Source organism: Bubalus bubalis, chromosome 2, assembly GCF_019923935.1.
Source record: "Bubalus bubalis isolate 160015118507 breed Murrah chromosome 2, NDDB_SH_1, whole genome shotgun sequence".
NCBI lineage: Eukaryota > Metazoa > Chordata > Mammalia > Artiodactyla > Bovidae > Bubalus > Bubalus bubalis.
In genome coordinates, this window is record NC_059158.1 from 139346718 (window position 1) to 139361851 (window position 15134).

The following is a 15134-nucleotide window of genomic DNA, read 5'->3' on the forward strand; positions in this document are numbered from 1 at the left end:
AGAATACTGGAATGGGTAGCCTTTCCCTTCTCCAGGGGATCTCCCCAACCCAGGGATCGAACCCAGGTCTCCTGAATTGAAGACAGATTCTTTACCAACTGAGCTATCAGGGAAGCCCCTTGCTGTGTCATGTATATATTTTAATTATTTTTCCTTTTCATTCATCTTCCTAACTCCCATTATTGAATGTCAAGGTTGTGGTGACAGAAAACTAAAAGTTAATGCGTAGATACCAGACTATCCATTCAGGATTTTGACAAAACTAGAGAATGGATATCATTCCAAAGTCCTGTGCTTGAGTCAGAGGAACCATCTGATAAAATGTGAAGAGGAAGTGTGTGTGTGTTTATGAGGTGGAGGAGTATATGGATTCTGTGAAGGAGTAGTTTCATTATATGTTTTGGAGCTACAAGTTTAAAAAAGTGATAAATAAATATTAGAGAACTAAAGGGGTGGAGCTTAGTGGAGTTTGTTCAGCTTTGGCTACCCAGAAATGAAATACATTTTCCTTTTGAGGAAATTCCAAAATCAGTGGGAGGGAAAGCTCCACATTTCTTTTTGGAAACTAAAGTCAGTTGTTTCTACTTTTTCTGAGTCAGGGCATGGATTTGACCTAAACTTATCCAATCTGGGGTCTACATTCACAGGGAATTTAAGGGATCGGTAGCATGACAGAGGAGTCTACCTGTAGTCTCAGTGATGTCACCAGTGAGTGCTTCAGTGGTTCCAATTCCTATTACATCATCCCAACTATACAGTCTCAATGGTTAGATGAACTACGTTCTTGCTGCCTAGTCTCCCTGGCTCTCTGTGTTTCTTTGCCCGGTTCCCCAATAATTTACTGACTCAGGAAGCTCCCTGATGTTCTTCCAGGAATTATTTTTTCTGCATAAGTAAAAACTACATATGCATAACTCCAAGAGTTATGGAGTAGGAAATGCAAACCTACTCCAGTATTCTTGACTGGAGAATCCCATGGACAGAGGGGCCTGGCAGGCTATGGTCCATGGAGTCACAAGAGTCGGACACAACTGAAGTGACTTAGTGTAGCCGCAAACCAAAGTTAATATCTACTGTTTGCAGCTGAGAATGCTGTTACTAGCACTAAATCCAGGGCCTAAAGAACAGTAGAAAAGGATAAATGTTTGAGCAATTTAGCCAACAAGAGCAAATGACCATGAATGTAGGTTCTGTTTGTAGCCCGAGTGCCTGATGTGACAATGCCTGTGACCTCGGGGCTTCCCCAATCATTTATATTATTGAAAAAGGAATGTTTCAGTTCTCTCATCATGAGTTCTTTCCAAAGCTTTGCTTTCCTTAGCTTTTCTTTGTAAAAATGAACATGAGTTTTACCTTTGTGAAGAAGTCCTACATATAAACCTGAATTGCATAAGAAGACACAGTTTGATAATAGAATTTATGAGTTAGTTATAACCATGACTTTCCAAAAGAACAGGTTTGATTTATTGATTCTGTAAAAGCAAAAACTGGCAAATAACTATACAACCTACCATCATCTCTCATAAATATAAAACCCTAAACAAAGCAGGGGGGTAATATTTTGTAGATAATTGGAATTTTCACCTAGAGCAAAGCATAACCTGTTGTGAAAATAGGCAACAAACTTCCAAAAGAGAGGAACTGAGAGACAATTTCCTATTCATAGTTTTATTCACTCTAGAGATAGTTGTGAAAATCTGCAAGCTGAATTTTTATAGATAATACAAAAACTCTTCATGCAATTTTAATCGTTATAATTAGCCACTCTGAAAACTTTCTTTCATCTCCCAGTTCGTGAAAGGGACAGATTTTCAAACTAATAAAAAAATATGTTTTTAATCTCTTACCCTATAATACTCAACTGAACATTTTTTTCTAATTTCTAGTGAAATTTTATTTTATTACCTTTTTTACAAATGTACACCTCATCATCATATTTATATATTCAGTGGAAGGCTAAAAGATTGATATTTTGTAAGCAAAAATCATCCTGAATATTTTATAATTTTATATCTATCTTAATAATTTATAATGCAGCATGCAGAATAAGATGGGTATGAATGAAGTTTGACTAAATATTCACAGTTTGGGAATATCTGGGTTCATTTGCTAACACTTTTCAAAAAAATTAAGCACAGAAAGATATTCAATACAGTTAAATGATTTCAGTACTCAGAGGCCCCCACAAAAGCCTGCATTGTGATAAGTAATCTTGAGGGCTTCTTTATCCACAGTATTAATATATTTTAAGTGTCTGTGCAGACCAGGTGAGGAAACAGGCACAATAGGAGCTTGATGGTATGTTATCCATTTTTACAAATGATTTTTTCTATCATTTATAACAGTGAGTAATCCTGGAAGTGGTCAAACAAGTGGCTTAACCCTCTCCTATCAGGAAGCTTCCATTAGGCTCTTATCCTTATCCCTCAGAGGCAGACAGAATGAAAACTACAAACACAGAAAACTAATTAAACTGATCACATGGACCACAGCCTTGTCTAACTCAATGAAACTATGAGCCATGCACCCAAAATGGATGGGTCATGGTGGAGAGTTCTGACAAAATGTGGTCCACTAGAGAAGGCAATGGCAAACCACGTCAGTATTCTTCCCTTGAGAACCCCATGAACAGTATGAAAAGGCAAAAAGATAGGACACTGAAAGATGAACTCCCCAGGTCAGTAGGTGCCCAATATGCTACTGGAGAAGAGTGGAGAAATAACACCAGAAAGAATGAAGAGAAGAGCCAAAGCAAAAACAATGCCCAGCTGTGGATGTGACTGGTAATGGAAGTAAAGTCCAATGCTGTAAAGAAAAATATTGCATAGGAATCTGGAATGTTAGGTCCATGAATCAAGGTAAATTGGAATTGGTCAAACACTTGGAAAGAGTGAACACTGACATTTTAGGAATCAGTATTTTAGTAAACCAAAATAAACTAAATTTTAGTGATTTTAAAATGTGAACTAAAATGGACTGGAATGGGAGAATTTAACTAAGATGGCCATTATATCTATTACTGTGGGCAAGAATCCCTTAGAAGAAATGGAGAGCCAACAAAAGAGTCTGAAATGCAGTGCTTGGGTGCAATCTCAAAAATGACAGAATGATCTCTGTTCATTTCCAAGGCAAACCATTCAATATCACAGTAATCCAAGTCTATGCACCAACCAGTAATGCTGAAGAAGCTGAAGTTGAAAGGTTCTATGAAGACCTACAAGACCTCTAGAACTAACACCCCCAAAAGATGTCCTTTTCATTATAGGGGACTGGAATGCAAAAGTAGGAACTCAAGAGATATATGTTGTAACAGGCAAATTTGACTTGGAAAACAGAATGAAGCAGGTCAAAGGCTAACAGAGTTTTGCCAAGAGAACTCACTGGTCATAGCAAACACACTCTTTCAACAACACAAGAGAAGACTATACTCATGGACATCACCAGATGGTCAATATAGAAATCAAATTGATTATATTCATTGCAGCCAAAGATGGAGAAGCTCTATACAGTCAGCAAAAACAAGACCAGAAGCTGACTGTGGCTTGGATCAGTTCAGTTCAGTTCAGTTGCTCAGTTGTCCGACTCTTTGCAACCCCATAAATCGCAGCGTGCCAGGCCTCCCTGTCAACCACCATCCCCCGGAGTTCACTCAAATTCGTGTCATCGAGTTGGTGATGCCATCCAGCCATCTCATCCTCTGTTGTCCCCTTCTCCTCTTGCCCCCAATCCCTCCCAGCATCAGAGTCTTTTCCAATCAGTCAACTCTTTGCATGAGGTAGCCAAAGTACTGGAGTTTTAGCTTTAACATCATTCCTTCCAAAGAAATCCCAGGGCTGATCTCCTTCAGAATGGACTGGCTGGATCTCCTTGCAGTCCAAGGGACTCTCAAGAGTCTTCTCCAACACCACAGTTCAAAACCATCAATTCTTCGGCGCTCAGCTTTCTTCACAGTCCAACTCTCACATCCATACATGACCACTGGAAAAACCATAGCCTTGACTAGATCATAAACTCCTTATTGCAAAATTCAGACTAAAATTGAAGAAAGTATGGAAAACCACTAGACCATTCAGGTATGACCTAAATCAAATCCATTACAATTATACAGTGGAAGTGAGAAATAGATTCAAGGGATTAGATCTGATAGACAGAGTGCCTGAAAAACTATGGATGGAGGTTTGTGACATTGTACAGGAGGCAGTGATCAAGACCATCCCCCAGAAAAAGAAATGCAAAAAAGGCAAAATGGTTGTCTGAGGAGGCTTTACAAATAGCAGTGAAAAGAAGAGAAGCTAAAGACAAAGGCAAAAAGGAAAGATATACCCATTTGTATGCAGAGTTCCAAGAATAGCAAGAAGAGATAAGAAAGACTTCTTCACTGATCAATGCAAAGAAATAGAGACAAACAACAGAATGAGAAAGATTAGAGATATCTTCAAAAAAATTAGAGATATGAGGGGAACATTTCATGCAGAAATGGGCACAATAGAGGACAGAAATGGTATGGACTTGACAGAAGCAGAAGATATTGAGAAGAGGTGGCTAGAACACATAGAAGAACTATACAAAAAAGATCTTCATGACCCAGATAACCACGATGGTGTGATCACTCACCTAGAGCCAGATATCCTGGAATAAGAAGCCAAGTGGGCCTTAGGAAGCATCCCTGTTAACAAAGCTAGTGGATGTGATAGAACTCCAGTTAAGCTATTTCAAATCCTAAAAAATGATGCTGTGAAAGTGCTGCGCCAGCAAATTTGGAACCCTCAGCAGTGGCCACAGGACTGGAAAAGGTCAGTTTTCGTTCCAGTTCCAAAGGAAGGCAATTCCAAATAATGTTCAAACTACCACATAATTGCATTCACCTCACACAGTAGCAAAGTAATATTCAAAATTCCAAAGCCAGGCTTCAACAGTATGTGAACTGTGAACTTCCAGATGTTCAAGCTGAATTTAGAAAAGGCAGAGGAACCAGAGATCTAATTACCAACATCCTTTGGATCATCAAAAAATCAAGAAAGTTCTAGAAAAACATCTACTTCTGCTTCATTGACTATGCCAAAGCCTTTGACTGTGTGGATTACAACAAACTGTGGAAAATTCTGAAAGAGGTGGGAATACCAGACCACCTGACCTGCCTCCTGAGAAATCTGTATGCAGGTCAAGAAGCAACATTTAGAACCAGACATGGAACAACAGACTGGTTCCAAATTGGGATAGTATGTTAAGGTTGTATATTGTCACCCTCCTTATTTATCTTATATGCAGAGTACATCATGAGAATGCCAGGCTGGATGAAGCACAAGCTGGAATTAAGATTGCTGGGAGAAATGTCGATAACCTCAGATACACAGAAGACACCACTCTTATGGAAGAAAGTGAAGAGAAACTAAGAATGTCTTGATGAAAGTGAAAGAGGAGAGTGAAAAAAGTTGGCTTAAAACTCAACATTCAGAAAACTAAAATCATGGCATCTGGCAACATCACTTCATGGCAAATAGTTTGAGAAACAATGGAAACAGTGAGAGACTTTATTTGGGGGGGCTTCAAAGTCACTGCAGATGGTGACTGCAGCCATGAAATTAAAAAGACACTTGCTTTTTAGAAGAAAAGTTATGACCAACCTAGACAGCATATTAAAAAGCAGAGACATTACTTTGCCAACAAAGATCCGTCTAGTCAAAGCTATTGTTTTTCTAGTAGGCATGTATGGAGGTGAGAGTTGGATTGTAAAGAAAGCTGAGTGCCAAAGAATTGATACTTTTGCACTATGGTGTTGGAGAAGACTCCTGAGAGTCTTTTGGATTGCAGGCACATCAAACCAGTCAAGCCTGAAGGAAATCAGTCCTGAATACTCATTGGAGGGACTGATGCTGAGACTGAAACTCCAATACTTTGGCTACCTGATGCGAAGAACTGACTCATTGAAAAAGACTCTGATGCTGGGAAAGATTGTAGGCGGGAGGAGAAGGGGACTGCAGAGGATGAAACGGTTGGATGGTACCACCAACTCAATGGGCATGAGTTTTAGCAACCTCAGTAGTTCTTGATGGACAGGGAAGCCTGGCATGCTGCAGTCCATGGGGCCACAAAGAATCAGACATGACCAAGCGACTGAACTGAACTGAACCTTCCTGAATGCACAGTACACCACCTGAGAACAGAAGCAGCTAAGATCTCAGGGATAGAGATTGAAACAGAGTTACAAACTTGTGACTCATGAACTTAATGTAACTTGTAAATATGTTTTACCTGGACTTCCCATGGATTAAAAATAAGTTAGACAAAGAAAATACTATGTATGGTACCATAATGGATGGATACATGTCATTATACATTCTTTCAAACTCATAGAATGTACACCACCAAGAGTAAACCCTGATGTAAACTATGGACTTTGAGTGATTATAATGTGTCCATGTGGGTTCATCATCATTGGCTATTACAAATGCACTAGTCTGGTGAGGGATGTTAATAATGTGTGGGGGCAGAGGGTATGTGGAAAATCTCTGTTCCTTATTAATTTTGCAGTGAGCCTAAAACTGCCTTTAAAACGTATTTAATTTTTTTTTTTAATGGAAAGCACTGCTTACATAAATCTTCCACAGCTCCTTGTATTAGGAGTTGAATTGTCTTCCCAAATGCAGATGTTGAAGTCCCAACCTCTAGCACCTTAGAATAAGATCTTATTTGGAAATAGATGCAGATGTCATTGCAAATATAAAATAGTTAAGATGATGTCATACTGGAGTGAGTTTCCCTGGTGGCTCAGCAGTAAAGAATCTACCTGCAGTGCAGGAGACACAGGAGACAGATTGCTGGGTTGGGAAGATCCCCCGGAGGAGGACATGGCAACATATGCCAGCATTCTTGCCTGGAGAATCCCATGGACAGAGGAGCATGATGGACTACAGCTCATGGATTTGCAAAGAGTTAGACAGGACTGAAGTGCAGGTATGCATACTGGAGTATTCTGGGCCCCCAATTCAGTATGACTAGTGCCACTATGGATGTGAGAGTTGTACTGTGAAGAAAGCTGAGCACCGAAGAATTGATGGTTTTGAACTGTGGTGTTGGAGAAGACTCTTGAGAGTCCCTTGGACTGCAAGGAGATCCAACCAGTCCATTCTGAAGGAGATCAACCCTGAGATTTCTTTGGAAGGAATGATGCTAAAGCTGAAACTCCAGTACTTTGGCCACCTCATGTGAAGAGTTGACTCATTGGAAAAGACTCTGATGCTGGGAGGGATTGGGGGCAGGAGGAGAAGGGGATGACAGAGGATGAGATGACTGGATGGCATCACTGACTTGATGGACATGAGTCTGAGTGAACTCCGGGAGTTGGTGATGGACAGGGAGACTTGGCGTGCTGAGATTCATGGGGTCGCAAAGAGTCAGACATGACTGAGCAACTGAACTGAACTGAACTGAGTGCCACTATAAAAAGGGTAAATTCGGACATAGAAGTGCACACTGGGAGATCCTCATGTGAAGATGAAGGCAGAGTTTGGGTGACACTTTGACAAAACAAAGAAGAATGTTTGCTAGGAAACCACCAGAAGCTAGGGGAGGGGCATGGAACACATTCTTTCCCATCAACCTCCGAGGAAACCATCCCCACTACCACCTTAATCTCAGACTAGCAGCCACCAGAACTGGGAGACAATAAATATTTGTTGTTAAGGCTACTGACCTAAGTCAGCAGCCCTAGGAAATGAATGCAAATTGCATATAGAATTTCTGTTTTCAGATTCTCTGAAAATAGCCAGGCTTGCCAACCCTCAGTAAATCAGCTAGAACAGAAAAGTTCTGCAGTTCACCAAAGGCCCAGACAGGCTGTTTTAATAATTCAAATTTTCTTCTTGATGCCTGACACCACCTTGAAAGAAGATGGTCAGGAAATTTGGGAAGAACCTAAATAAATATAAGGTGACAAAGCATTCTCTTGTGATCTTTAAAACGAATGAAGTCTCTGAGCATAAAGAAAAGAAAAATAAAGAAAATTTAAAAGGTTACCCAGTAGTGCCTGATAACTCAATTTTAAAGAATTCTTTAAAAATAAAAAAAGGATATCTTCATCTTAAAGATTTAAAAAAAAAAAAAAAAAAAAAAAAAGGCTTCCCTGGTGGCTCAGGAGATAAAGAAACTGCCTGCAATGCAGGAGACCTGGGTTCAATCCCTGGGTTGGGAAGATACCCTGAAGAAGGGAATGGCATTCCACTCCAGTATTTTTGTCTGGGAAATCCCATGGACAAAGGAGACTGGTGGGCTGCAGTTCATGGGATTGCAGAGTCAAACATGACTGAGCAACTCATACTTTTGACAAAGATTAAAAAGAAAAAAAGTAAGGGCAGAAGTAATATAGAAAAGTCAAATAAATACAACTGTGATAATGATGCTAAAAGGATTCTTGGATCCCCTAAATTGAGACTTTTGTGCATAAGAGGAAGACAGAAAGGATATCCTAACTGCTTGAGGGATCTGTTGATGCTGAGAGAAAGCTCTGGAAAAGCCACTACCAACACAGTCAAAAGACAGGGCCCAAGAAAGACATGCATCTGGTCTTTCACTTAAGTGCTTCTTCACTTAAATTCCACTTTGAACAAGATCAAGCCACAAAATCGAGAAAAATTACATCCCCGGATTCTCAAAAATGTTGATCACTTACCTGCTGCTGATAACCCTTGAGGAACAGTAGGGAATTAGAGAGGATCCTGAAGACTGGACATGGACAACAATATAGTTTTCAAAGAATGAATGAGTTGAAAATCTTTAGAAAATGCTGACAATAAATCTGAAAAAGTTCCCTAGGAAATTAAAATAACAACAACAACACTGACTCAAATGTATATTGAAGATAAAGAGAAAAAGGTGATTTGGTTTAAAAATCTAGAAGTCCAAAAAAAAAAAAAAAGTCAAGTAGTAAGTAGAGGCACCAGAGAGGTGACCCACCTTCTACTAGTCTGTGCTTTTCTTACTTTTCCAAGCCACACTGGACTCCAGCTTCATACTCCTACTACATGCTCCTGCTTCTCAGCCTTTGCACCACCTGCTCCTTCATTCGGGAACTCTCCCCCTGAAGGGATCTGCAAGCCTTGTGCCCTTTATTTTAAGGTTCTATTCCAGGGTCACCTTCTCTTTGAGGCCTTCCCTGGTGATTTCATATTCCAGCCTCCCTGCGCCCATCCATGCCCTACCCTGACTTTAATTTTCTTCATTACAGTTATCTTTTTTCCTTATTTAGTTTTTTCTTTATTTTTCCTTAATAAGTGCCACATGCACTTCATCATACCAGTACTATTCCAGAGGCTTTAAAAATATTGATTCAGTTAATCCTCTGATAACGCTAAGAAAGAAACACTATTAATAGCATCCTCCCCATTTTGCAGTTGGGAGAACTAAACACAAAGCAGCTGGAATGATGGTAAGAATTGGAGTTGTGTCTGAATACAGAAAATCCAGCTTCAGAGTCAGATATTTACTGTTTTGCTATTCTGCCACTGTGTAAAATATCTTGTATTTAACTTATCTATTAAGTGTATCATCTTTCTCCATATTCTTTCCCCCAAAATGTAAGCTCTATGAGGGCAGACTTTTATTTTTTTCCATTTCACTTTTGCTCTTAGAATAAGGTGTGACACGTTGAAGTGAAAGTTGCTCAGTCATGTCCTACTCTTTGCGATCCTATGGACTGTCACCTGCCAAGTTTTCCTGCCCATAGGATTTCCCAGGCAAGAATACTGGAGTGAGTAGCCATTTCCTTCTCCCAGGGATCTTCCATCGGAAGTGCTCAATAAATGTCTTGTTAAGTGAGTACAATGCAAATATAAGAAGTTGGAAATGGAAGAGTCGTCTTTTGTAGAGTAAGACTCTCCTCTTGTTAATAATAGAGATTAAAGGCTATTAATTGTTGAATCCTAGATTCCTAGTGGAATGCTTGGCTTGTGTTGTAAGAGAGGAGAGGAAGTGAAGAATTGGAAGGGAAGCTGGAAATATGAGGTACTTGGCAGAACATGAGCTAGAATAGTTCAACATCCTGAAAATTCACAGAAATGAGATTTGTCAGTAATGAGTGAGTGGTTCTTTATTAAAGGAAGGCAGGGACAATGGCTTTGCATTTTGCATTCAACCACGCTAGTCACAAATAAAGTAGTCTGTCATTAAAATAGGAAGACATTTTAATGATAGATATCTATTAAACATTGCCCATATTTAAGCCATTTTGGTAAGTGCTATGAGGCCTCCCTGCCCTGAAAAGGCCTGCAAGAGAGAATCTGATAATCAAAATGGCACCACTGTGTAGAAACACCAAAAGCAACAATAGAGGACAATAGAAGTGCTGAGGGGCATCAAGTTCCCTGTGATCTGTGCCTAAAGGTAAATGTTTTCATAAGAGGGTAGGGTCACAGTAGGCTGGCAAAATACACTTCTAGAAATCTTTGCCTCTCATTAGCATAAATGTATGTCTTCATGAGTATAAAATCAACTTCAGTCAATGAACAAAAGGCAGGATTACTAAAATAAATGAGTGTAAGAAAACTATTAATGACCAAATAGCATTAGATGCCAGCATGATCTACCTAACGCTGTTAGTGTTTGAAGGAAAAGCATTCAGATTTCTAATCTGTTGAGGAATATTAACATAATGTGGCTTTGAAAATTTTTAAAGACCTCATAATTAATTTAATCACCATTTTGCATAGCATTCCCACTTGTAATCTGCATTTTTGCTTTTAAAATTCTTACTATATAGCTGTCATTCTGATCTAATGAAATGCTTCTTACTTAGGAAGAGATGAAATTTTCCAATGTTGAGGTTACACAGACATGAAGATTGAAACATGTGTCTGTTACTGCAATTTCACCATGGTAGACTAATTGCAGAGGCCTGTGGGTATGGATTGATGTTGCTGAGTAGTCAGCCTTTACTGCCATCGCTTTCAGGGCAATTTGCATAGCATGGCTCATAGTGTTTTATGATTTTTCTTTTAAAAATAATTCTACTTGTTAGTCACTAAATCTATTTAACTCTTCCAGTGCTGAATAGCATCTGGGGCACGTCTGCACAGCAAGTGCACATATCTCTCACTCTGAAAGGGCCAAGGGAGTTTGGAAAGGGTATCCCAGCTGGTGCAGTTCCATCTGTCCATCCTCTAGGAAGATTATTACTGTAGGCTGGTCTCCCTAGGAAGTAGGTCCTGAGGCAGAAAAGAGTATTTAGGAGGTTTGTTGTGTAAGTGCTCGCAGGATTAACACATGTGCAAGAGAAGTAAGGAGGATTAGGCAGAGGGAGAAGCTGGACTACGATGCAGTCTGCATCAAAACCTAGACTAACTCTCAGGGGAATTCAGAAGAGGAGATGGTGCCTCAGAGTTGACCCAAGTTATGGCAAGAAGGATGCGCTTTTATATCTTCCCTTCCCCCAGCATTGATTGATCCTGGGTAGGGGATGATTCAGAAAGTGGCATGCCCTAGAGGGAATGCAGTCAGCGGAAGAAATCCTTGAAGATGGCTGATGGCTATGGATTGTCTGCCAAAGACCCTCTCACCAGCTGGGAAAATAAATCCTTTATTCCTGGAGAGGGACAAACCTGGGTGGGACATCACAGTGTCTGCCATAATCATCATGTATCTACTACTGACAAAGGAACCAAGTTCCTAACCACCTAACCAAGTATGACCTGCTGACTTGCATAAGAAGGTCTTTCAATGGAATATTCAAGAATCTCTTCCTCACTGCCTGGTAATTTAATGTATTGTTAATCATCAAAATTAACTCCATAATTATAAGCAATTTAAAGGGATCTTTGGAAATTCCAGTCATTTGTCTCACACCTGAGAGAAATAAGATGATTATATTACTGCAAGTTTATATAGAAATATACTGATTTTTCTATCTCAGTCAACATAGGCACTAAAGCTTAGTATTTGCATGATCTTTTTGGATTGGAGATGATGTTTTCAAGAGACTTACTAATGGTCAGGTTTTCCTGGTAATGCTTTTTTTGGGGGCAAGGGGACTACACTAAAAGGAAGTTTGTATACTATGGAGATGTATTTACCTCTATCATATTATAGTTTTTACTTTGTAAGTTGATACAGTGACTCTTATAGGACATTTCTGAAGGAAGCAACAGAAGAACAGTTTTGAAATGACACATCGGTCATGGAGACATTGGCTTTACACTTGCTGTCATGCACAAAGGGAATGTGTTCACTTCATGGAATCTTTGCATTTGAATCAAGGGGAAACATCTGAAGTTAGCACAGGCGAAGGCTTAGAACATGGTTCAAATTTAAACACAAACAAAGGGTAATCTGGCCTGGCACAGTCTGGCCACTGCAGCAGTGTATCTGAAGGTTATGTTTTATGTTTATTAGCTCCATCCAGATGGTGTTTTATGTCCTTAATAACTTTGTCCCTGACTAAGCCATGAACCTACCATTTGACAAACACAGTAGGAAATGTCTATCAGCAGAAAAGTCATTTTATAATCAGAAACATCGCTTGAACCATTTGGAATACGTTTTGAAAGAGTTTTATTCATTTTATGGGTCAATGCCTACAGTTTTTTATTGACAAACACAAGCTTTTCCAAATAACCAAAATTCAGTGAGAACCTAGAATTCCTTTATTTATGCTAATATTTCATATGAGTAGTAACTTTCATTGTAAAGGATCAAGTTGCTTTGATGTACATTTATTCATCTTTATATGTCCATAAAATTAGAATATGTATTAATATTCCATGGTTACAAAGAGACTGAAAAACAGAAGTTCTGAGGCCATCCTGTGAATTTCCTGAACTAATCCTGATTTCTCCTGGCTCTGTGCACAGAACTCTACCGAGATCAGTCTGCACACTGTTTAGACTGCTCTTTGGAAAAGTTGTAAGTAGGCTTTTATGATGGGCATTTATGTCACTAAATTTTGATTCCAGATTTCAACCTCATTGAGGGTAGCTATTATGTTTTATATCTCTGTGTCTCAGAGCACTGATTTTAGACTGTCAACATATATGCACGGATTCTACTGAAGTAATTTACTCTTTGTCTTCTTAAACTCTGATCTTTAACACTCTTGTGAAGAGTGGAGGAAATCTTTTCAATATTAAAAAAAAATTTTTCTGGATTTTTCAGTGAGAACAAAAATTTATCTGGAAATAATTTTAGATCAGAAAAATAGTGTTTTTAATGTCTATTTTAATTTAAAAACATTTAGTGTTATTAATACCATTTAGTTTTAATTTCAAATCCCATCTCTTTCCTTTCTTCTTTTCTTCCTTTCTTTGTTCCTTCATTTTTTTTTTTATTCAATAAACATTTACTAAAGTGTTGATTATGTACCAACAACCATGCTAGGCATATAATCATTTAAGAAAAATGTGAGTGTTCAAATTTTTCTTAAAGCATTCATTTTTTCCCCCAAAAAAAGTATTAGTAAGCTTTTTTCCCTGTATTTTCTAATTTCCTCAAAAAGAATATAAAACATGATTAAATATTATGATAAAAATTTATGGCAGCTAAACTTCAAATTATAGTAACAGATTTTAAAAATACTATTTTAAAGATTACTCCAGAGTCATCTGTATTTTAGAAAACTTTGGCTTGATTCTAAGGCACAGGATCTGAAATCATTTTCAGGGGCAACTCATTCTCCTTAGAACACAGTAGAGAATTGTTCACACATTTAATTAGTCAACACTAACCGGGATGCATTTTTAAAGGATTGAGGTTCAACTCTAGGGAATTTAACTTAATTGCAAGAGAGGTTAAAATATGGCAATATAGTAGGAAGTAAGCTTAAAATCTCTCTCATTAGAGACTATCAGGGGAGAGATAGGAAAGTATTTTCCTTGCAATGTTTATGTAATTTTGACTGCAAAAGATTATTTTTTTTCCATCATTTTTCTCGGTCGCCTCATCTATGACTTAAAATTGAATGATGTTTAAGAAAGGGTGGATAGCTACCATTTAACAGAATTTAGCAAACTAAGCAACTTGAAAATCTTTGTAAAGAATCATTAAGCTCTGCACCCAATTCCTATGTAGGGGTTCCCCCCTTCCCCACACACATCAAGTAAGCCTCCTCCAACACCTACAAGTCAACTCAGTTCTAACTCTGGAGACAACAACAGATCCCACAGGTTAAAGCTCTGTCTCATAGGATTGCTTCCTCACCATTCCACTTCAGATGACATTGGCAATTCCAGGTTGTTACTGTAATTCTGTCCAACCTGCTATAGCTCAAAAGTTTTAGTGACCTTCTTATTGGATTAGATTAATCTACTGGAGTGGCTCACAGAACTCAGAGGAACTTTTCATGTACTAGATCACCAGCTTATTATCAAAGGATATAACTCAAAACAGCCAGATGGAAGAGATGTATGGGTCAGGGAGTGGGGAAAGGACAAGGAGATTCCATGCTCTTTCTCAGTCATTCTCTCTAAATTTCCACCTGTTCACCAACCCAGAAACTCTCTGAACCCTGTGAGTTTTTATGGAGGCTTCATTATACAGACATGATTGGTTAAATCATTGGCTACTGGCAGTTGATTCAACCTCCAGCCCCTCTCCCATCCCAGAAAGTTCCTGAGAAAGGACTAAAAGTTCCAACTCTCTAATCACTTGGTTGCTTCTCCTGATAACTTCTTCCATCCTTAGATTCAGTACAAGAGTTTCCTCATTAATATAACAAAATATGCCACTATTACTCTGTTTACTTAGGAAATTCCAAGGATTTTAAGAGCTCTGTGCCAAAGAAGCGGATGCATTCTTATTATAAATCACAATATCACAGTGATATTTATTTTTAAAAATAAATATCAACTGTGTTTCTTTCTTTCAATTAACACCACAGTTTCCTAACCAAGATGGTGGAAATGAAAGAAGAGCTTGATCTGTTTATGGAAAACCAGGACATGAGCAACTAGTTAGTAGGCAAATGACTTCACCTCTCTGCCCCTCAGTCTCCACATCTATGTCATGAAGATAATATTATTGATATGCCATAACGTATGGAGAATGTGAAGGAGAGTGACCTGTTAGTCACCTGCTCAATGTATTGGGCGAGGTTACTGAACTTTCTTCATGTAGTCAAACCTCTGTTCAGACTGCAGCAATGGCAAATCTTG